The sequence below is a fragment of the Marmota flaviventris genome, unplaced genomic scaffold, assembly GCF_047511675.1.
Source record: "Marmota flaviventris isolate mMarFla1 unplaced genomic scaffold, mMarFla1.hap1 Scaffold_54, whole genome shotgun sequence".
NCBI lineage: Eukaryota > Metazoa > Chordata > Mammalia > Rodentia > Sciuridae > Marmota > Marmota flaviventris.
In genome coordinates this window covers 1391740-1398848 of record NW_027288344.1, presented here as the reverse complement: position 1 = coordinate 1398848, position 7109 = coordinate 1391740, and the positions used below count along the sequence as shown (strand labels likewise).

The 7109-nt window shown below is 37.9% G+C and overlaps 1 pseudogene; it reads right to left on the bottom strand.

Annotated features, from left to right (window-relative positions):
* Positions 1–3412: 3412 nt before the first annotated feature.
* On the bottom strand, positions 3413–6903 carry LOC139704340 (protein tyrosine phosphatase type IVA 2 pseudogene; annotated as a pseudogene).
* Between the last annotated feature and the right edge of the window lie 206 nt (positions 6904–7109).

Here is a 7109-nt window from a genome sequence, read left to right as displayed (position 1 = left end):
TCAATTACCAGTGGATGACTATTTTGTACATGGAAACATAATTAAACAAATACCACAAAGTTATCAAGAGATTGCAAGTAATATAGTGCAATTTTAATTTACCAAAATCTATCATTCATGTGGGATTTAAGTAAAGAGAAAAGGATGATAATAAAATTGATTTTTGAGCATAGTCTTACTTTGAGTTCCAACTACTTATGCACTATAGTTTTGGATTTATTCACATCTCTCAAACTTGTGAGGCCTCATATATGACCTGCAATACTGGTCAGTGACACTTAAGTACTATTTCAGTATAGAACTCTTTTTTTTTTTTAACTCTCATTCACCCCCCAAAAATATTTTTTTCTTGTCTGGCATATTGTTTTAGGAGCCAAGGTCACTGTTCATTTGGGATCTGTACTTGCATTTCAGCTCCCAATTACTGCATTCATTACATCTCATTATATATTTTTCTTCTATTCCTGTGAGGTCAGCAAAAGCAAAGTGTCTGTAAAACTACTCTCCTAAAATAAAATAAATAAATAAGTAAATTACATATGATCAAGGATAAATAGGAGTGCCAGTTTTATCTTAAACATCTTTATGAGGCATGTTCTGTTCTATGTTTTATTCTATAAAGGCTCTATCCAAAGATTTCTACAGAATCTATGGAATTCGAATAAATAAATACAATAAAATTTTCAAAGATCATTATTAAAATAGTAGACTAGTCCAATAAATTATATATTTTACTTTATGAAACACACTAATTAAATGAACATTATACCATATAATGCCTATAATGCTGAATAATTAACTATTATTTACTGAGATTAAAATCAAATGCATTAAAAACAATATAAGGGTCAAAATTAACAATGTATTTTAATATAAATTTGTAATTATATTGATGTTAAACACTTTTTCAGTTTTATTCAGCAGAAAAAAATACAAAAGGAACAATAATCTGTACTTTTACTATGTAAAAAAGCTCTCTACATTGTCAGGAAATTTGAATGAATCATTGCTTTTAACTATGTAACTCTGGACAATGAGATGCCTCTCCTGGGATTCCTTCAGTGCAAGGGCAGGGAGGGAAAGACTCATCTGCAGAGGACTCCTGTTGATAGGGAGAATTCCATGCCTGACTTTGAATTTAGTTCAAAAGACTTGAATTCAAATCCCAGCTGCCAGGAGATACAAGAGATGGGCATAAACTGATGAACCCTCAGCTAAACTGTGTTGCTCACAACTTTTCCTGTGAATCCCTCTCATGTTTAAAACCTATAAAAGAAACATGCGGAGCCTCCCTCATTGTTAGAACCAGACTCCATCAGAGTCCTACTATCACTTATAATTGTGTGGCTTTATTTCTTATAATTTCCTATTTTTTAATTATAATTTCTATTTTACCTAATCTGACCCACCCTCCTACCCTGAGAGAACTCTTTTGTTCTGCCCAGTTTGCAGCACTATATTTTTAATCAAATAAAGCAATGCATGTATTGAATAGAAGTTCATATTTCTTAAAATATGCTACAAAAATTTGCTTTATTTTTATTTTGTGGTAAAAGTAAAATTTTAAATGTCTCTCTCATGGTAAAATATAAATTCTTAGATTTTTATTGCAAGCTTTAAGATATTCCATACCTTACTGGTTCTCACACTTGTCGATTCAGAAACCTAAAAATTCACTGTATCATGTCATTCTTTAACAGAATCATAACCTCATAGAGTTACCATTTTTGCGTGTATGTGGTGAAAACACTTAAGATCTACTCTCAGCAAAACTCAAGTGCATACAACCTTATTATTAACTATATTTAACCACGTGCCATTTTCAAAATTCACATTTCTAACTTTTGTACAGATGCAGAGGAATAAACTAATAATTTTTTTAGGATTCATTTATATAAATCTTAGAGAATACATAGTTTGACCATACGGTGAAGATTATTTCTGCCACGTGTGGATAGATACACTTTGAGGAAGGCATGGAGGTGGCATATTTGCATCCACTGAAACACTGATGCAAGGTTAAAGTCCTGCATAACATATCAGTGTGCCTAGATTCAAAAAAAATATGGCCATTTAAAATTATACTTTAGGGCTCTTTGGTCTGTGACTTTCTGGGAAAAAGGTGTGTAATATTTAGCTCTGGAAACTGGCACACTGCCATATAGAGAATGGCCCTTGAAAACAAAACAAAACAACAACAACAAAAAAAAATTACAAAATTAGCATTACAGTAATTAGTCAACCTTACTGCCTTTTTAAATTATCAACATTTTTGCTGAAATAGTCATCATTAGATATGTGAAAGTACAAGCCAGTGAACTCTAGGCACTGATAAGTATGTTTCACATAACACTTCTTCCATTGTCCCTTAAGAATAGATAGTACACACAATTTCTATATTCTCATTCTCTATTTATTCATCTAAACACTAATCTATGTATTGCTATGAAAGAATTTTGTAGGTGTAATTAAAGTTTAAATTATTTTGGTTATTCTGTGTGTGCTCATGTGCACTTGGGTATCAAACCTAGGGCCTCATGCCTGCGAGCCAATCACTATACCAATGAGCTACATCCCCATCCTCTAGTCAAGCCAAAGAGTGAGATTATTAGGAATTATACAAGTGAGTCCAATACAATCACTTCAGCCCTATAAAATAGAGTGTAGAAGTATCAGGAGCCATGAATAAATTATAGGTCTTTGAACTACCCAGAGACAGAGGCTGACACCTTCTTCGGGTGTCCAAGTTGCCAAGAAAAACACCCATTTGCATGGTGATGCCCTGTTCAAAGAGAAATTCCATGGTTGCTATGAAGTTTATCAATTCATGACCCAAGTTTCAGGTGCCAGCAGCCCTGGGGGCAGAGTATTGTGGGTGCAAACTGATGACTGTAATTGAGCTGTTATAACTTTAGACTTCCATTCTGTTTTAAAGTAACTTTCTCACAATAAATCCCTTTGATGTAAAAACCTACATAATAAACATGTGGAGACTATTCACTGTCAGTCCTCATCAGAGGTCCCCTGAACCACTGGGTCAACTTTTCTATATTTTTGTGTGTGTCTTCTTCCAATCCCCTTATCAGTCAGCTTCAGGAAAACTCAGTTAACGTCATGTTGCCAGTGACACAGAAGAAAGTGCACATAAGGAGATCAGAGAGATTTAAATGACCTGGCTTGTGGCTACTGGTTCTGAAATGGAGAAAAGAACCACAAGACAAGGAAGTAGAGGCACTGCTGCTAGAAGCAGAATATGACCCCTGATTGACAGCCACAAAGAAATGGAGACATGTGTTCTACAGCTGCTCAGGACTGAATTCAGCCCAAACCTGATGAACTAGGGAGCATGATCTTCCACAAGGCTCCTAGGATACAGACCATTGATTTTGAAACCTTTTTTTTTCATGTAAAATATGTTTTATTGTTCTTTAAAAGGGTTCAGGGTTTGGTTTTAAATCAGGCTGCATCAGTCTGACATCTCTCTCACCATGTCAAACTGGCTTCAGCTAGCAATACTTCATTAAATCCAAAGGAAAAAAAATGTTTTGATGGGAAAAAATCCAGTTCTGAGAACAATTAACATTACTCTGTAATTTAAAATAAAATGAGGGCTAATGTTTCACTTTGTTTTATATACCCTTCTTCTCCCTTAGAACCAGGAATGTAGTTCTCCTAACTCGGGCAGGCACTGGTACTGATGGAGGCTGCATGCATGTGAATGCACACATCTATACTCCCTGCCCCAAACAACATTCAGAGCATATCAAATGGAAAAGGTTTCTGATGGCATTGATCCAAAGAGTTGAAACTATATCTGAACTTAGAGGTTATGATATTTTGATTTGATCTCGAGTCTGTGTTAAAGGAATCTGTTGTCATATTCAGAAATAAAAAGAATTTTGGATAGTACCATCATTTTTTTACTTGAAAATTCTAGAAACAATGTCAAAAAGCATTATTTTGCTTTGTTTGCTGGGATGAGGGAGAGGAGAATCCACAGATTTGTATTTAGTTAAAAATCGAAAACAACTCCGGCAATAGGAAATAGGCAGTTCACATAGCCGGCCAACCTCTGAGGTATCATCAGTGAGAGACAAGGTCCTGTGCCATTCCTACTGGCCTAGCTGACACTAAACAAAATGGAAAGCTTATGGCTCTGCACAGCAAACTCCAGCAAGACAAGATGACTCTAAGCCTGTATTCAGAGCCTTAGAAGCAGGGCACTATTATTTAATATTTAGGTGAAAAGTGTGCAAGAACCCCTGATGGTGCCCTTCTACTTGCTTTGTCAATACAGCCTGGTCATAACTGCCTTCTGCAAATGAGGAGAAAAACAGCTTTTCTTTCTAAATCAGCACATTGAACCCAGCAGAGATTTGCAAAAAATGCTACTATACCACTTCATAAGCAACACAGTCCCTTTGCTACTCACTGGGTTGCTTGGTATCTTCTACCCTGTTTACAGCATTGCTGGTTCTGAACCAGTGACTTTTTTTTTTTTTAATAATCTCAAAAAGAATCTAGAAAGAAAATAACAAGGCAATCAGTGGTTCAACTGAACTATACATATAGGGAATAGTTTGAAAAATGATCGCCACAGGCATTTCTCAAGACCTAAATATTGTGAATTTGCTGCTGCTCCTCTGACCATTTCCGAAAATTCAGAGTACAATTAAGTCCTGAAGTAAAAGTTTTAAGCTACCAGTATTCCCTGACATCATTAGACAGAAAATCAGAGTAGTGCTATGGTCCACAATTCTACTGTTTGTAGAGTGTGCTAATTCTTGGCCTGAACATATTTTTAGTAATGAACTAGAGCTGTCCTCTTCAGAAAACAAGTTTCTGGGATACTCACTTAGCATCATTGGTTGGTAAAGAGAAGAATTCTACTCTCAGCTAAGTTCTTTGAGAATAAAGATTCCTCTTCAAATGCTATTTCCCCACTAATTTACCAAAACAAGTTTCTTGGCTACTTTGCCTAATGTTAGATCAAGGCTTTGAGGAAAAGAAACTAAGATGAACACTCCATCATCAGTAAAGACTAAAACCACCTGCATGCCTTTTTTTTTTTTTTTTTGGTGTTTTTTTAACATTTTTGTTTGTTTTTCCTCTTAAAAGGGCCCAGATGGGCTTAAGGCTGCCAGACTGCACGCAAATCTACAGCAATAAGGGCTTCTCCTAGTCCATCTACAATATGTATCAGGGGAAAGGAGGGGGCAAGAGAAAACAAAGAGGGGGAAAATGCACCTCTTTCCTCCTCCCAAATATCCCACCACAGGGAAATCTATGTGCCAAGCATAATGAAAGATGTGCTCCCCAAACAGGTGGTTCTGCACAGACTAATATTCTGCTGGTTTTCCTTAGAGACCTATTCTGAAAAAGTTAAAAAAGACAGGAGATATTAAAATAATTCGATCCTGGCAGAAATTAAAACTCCAAAACTAGGAGAAAATCATCCTTCACTGAATTAATCCCTTTTTTCTTTCTTTTTTTTTTCTTTTTTCTTTTCTTAAACATTTTATTCACGTTATAGAGGGTTTTCTTATTTGTTTACTTTTTCCTAATTGTTAAGAAGAGTGGTTGAGGAGCACTGAATCCAACACTATTTCAATGACACAGGTAAATTCCAGATTCACATTTCCAGGTACCAAGAGTTCCCTCTAAATGCCACAATCACATAAGCCTTCGTTTGTATTTCTTTCTACTGAATACAGCAATGTCCATTGGTATCTCTGAAGCGTAATCGCATCTTAGGTCGATATTTCTCCAAGTAAAGCAGCTGTTTGGAATTGAATGCTCCCCTTCTTTTTTGTCTTATAAACTGAACTGCATCTTCATACTTCATTCCACATTCAATCAAAGCAAGTGCAATCAGCACAGGTGCCCTTCCCAATCCTGCAACACAATGCACTGCAACACAGCAACCTGGCTCTTCACGGAATTTGGTTTTTAACAAGTTCAGCCAATCATCTACTATCTGATTAGGGGGTGGAGCTCCATCATCAAATGGCCAATCTAGAACGTAGATTCCTTCTTTTTCAACTGGAGCTTTATCATATGTAGCATCACAAACTCGAACCAAAGTTGTCACTCCATACTTCTTAAGTTCCTCTGTGAACTTGTTGAGAGTTGCATTAGTAGGGTTGTGAGTTATCAGAAAACGCATGTTCTCATAGGAGATCTCCACAGGGGCTGGACGGTTCATTATGGCAAATAAAAAGTGTGAGCGTGCGTGTGTGTGAGTATGATGGGGAAAATTGGGGGAAAAAAATCAATAAATCTTGAAATGTTTCACAGCAGAAAACATTAAAAAAGACCACTAAAATGCCTATTATCAATCAGTATTCTCTATTCAACTTGTTTATTCTTTATGAAGCTTTTCTCTTCAAGATAAGCAGAAGTATTTGGAATCCACACCAATCCAAATTCAACTTGGGCCTCAATGTCTGCAGATGGATTCCTTCGGAGTCCAAAAAAATCCAACTACATACAAAATATAAGCAGCCTTTACTACATTTAGGCACTAGTGAGACACATTAAAAGTGTAGGTCGTTTTTCCACTTTTGTTTACTTGATGCTTAATTTACTGGAGTCACTAAAAGAAATATACTTGCAATTAAAAAAAAAAAAAAAAAGTCAACTATTTCTGAGGCCAGTCTCGGTGTCCAGAGTCTTCAAGGCAATGTTAATTATGGCACATAGAACCCCGAAGCTCACTTGTCAGCGAAAACGCTGTGCTGAGCCTGGCAGAAGTCTGCCCTCACGCTCAGAATCGCCATAAATGTGCAACGTATATTCCAACGAAAAACGCTGGCGAGCTGGGAACTGGGCATTGAAGTCCGGCGGCAGCGGGAGCAAGGAGGCGCCTCTCTCCTCAGTCACCTCGGCGGCGGTGGCGGCGGCGGCGGTAGCGGTGGCGGCGGCGGCGACGACTCCCCCCCAGCCTCGGCGCGCGACACCCGGCCCGGCCCGGCGGCGGCGGCGGCGGCGGCTCGTGTCCACGAGTCCGTCTTGCTGCTGCTGCTGCTGCTGCGGCCGCCGCTGCGTCTCCTGCTGCCCCGGCTGCCGCCGCTGCCCTGTGGTGTTGCCTCGCGCCGTGCCCGACCGCC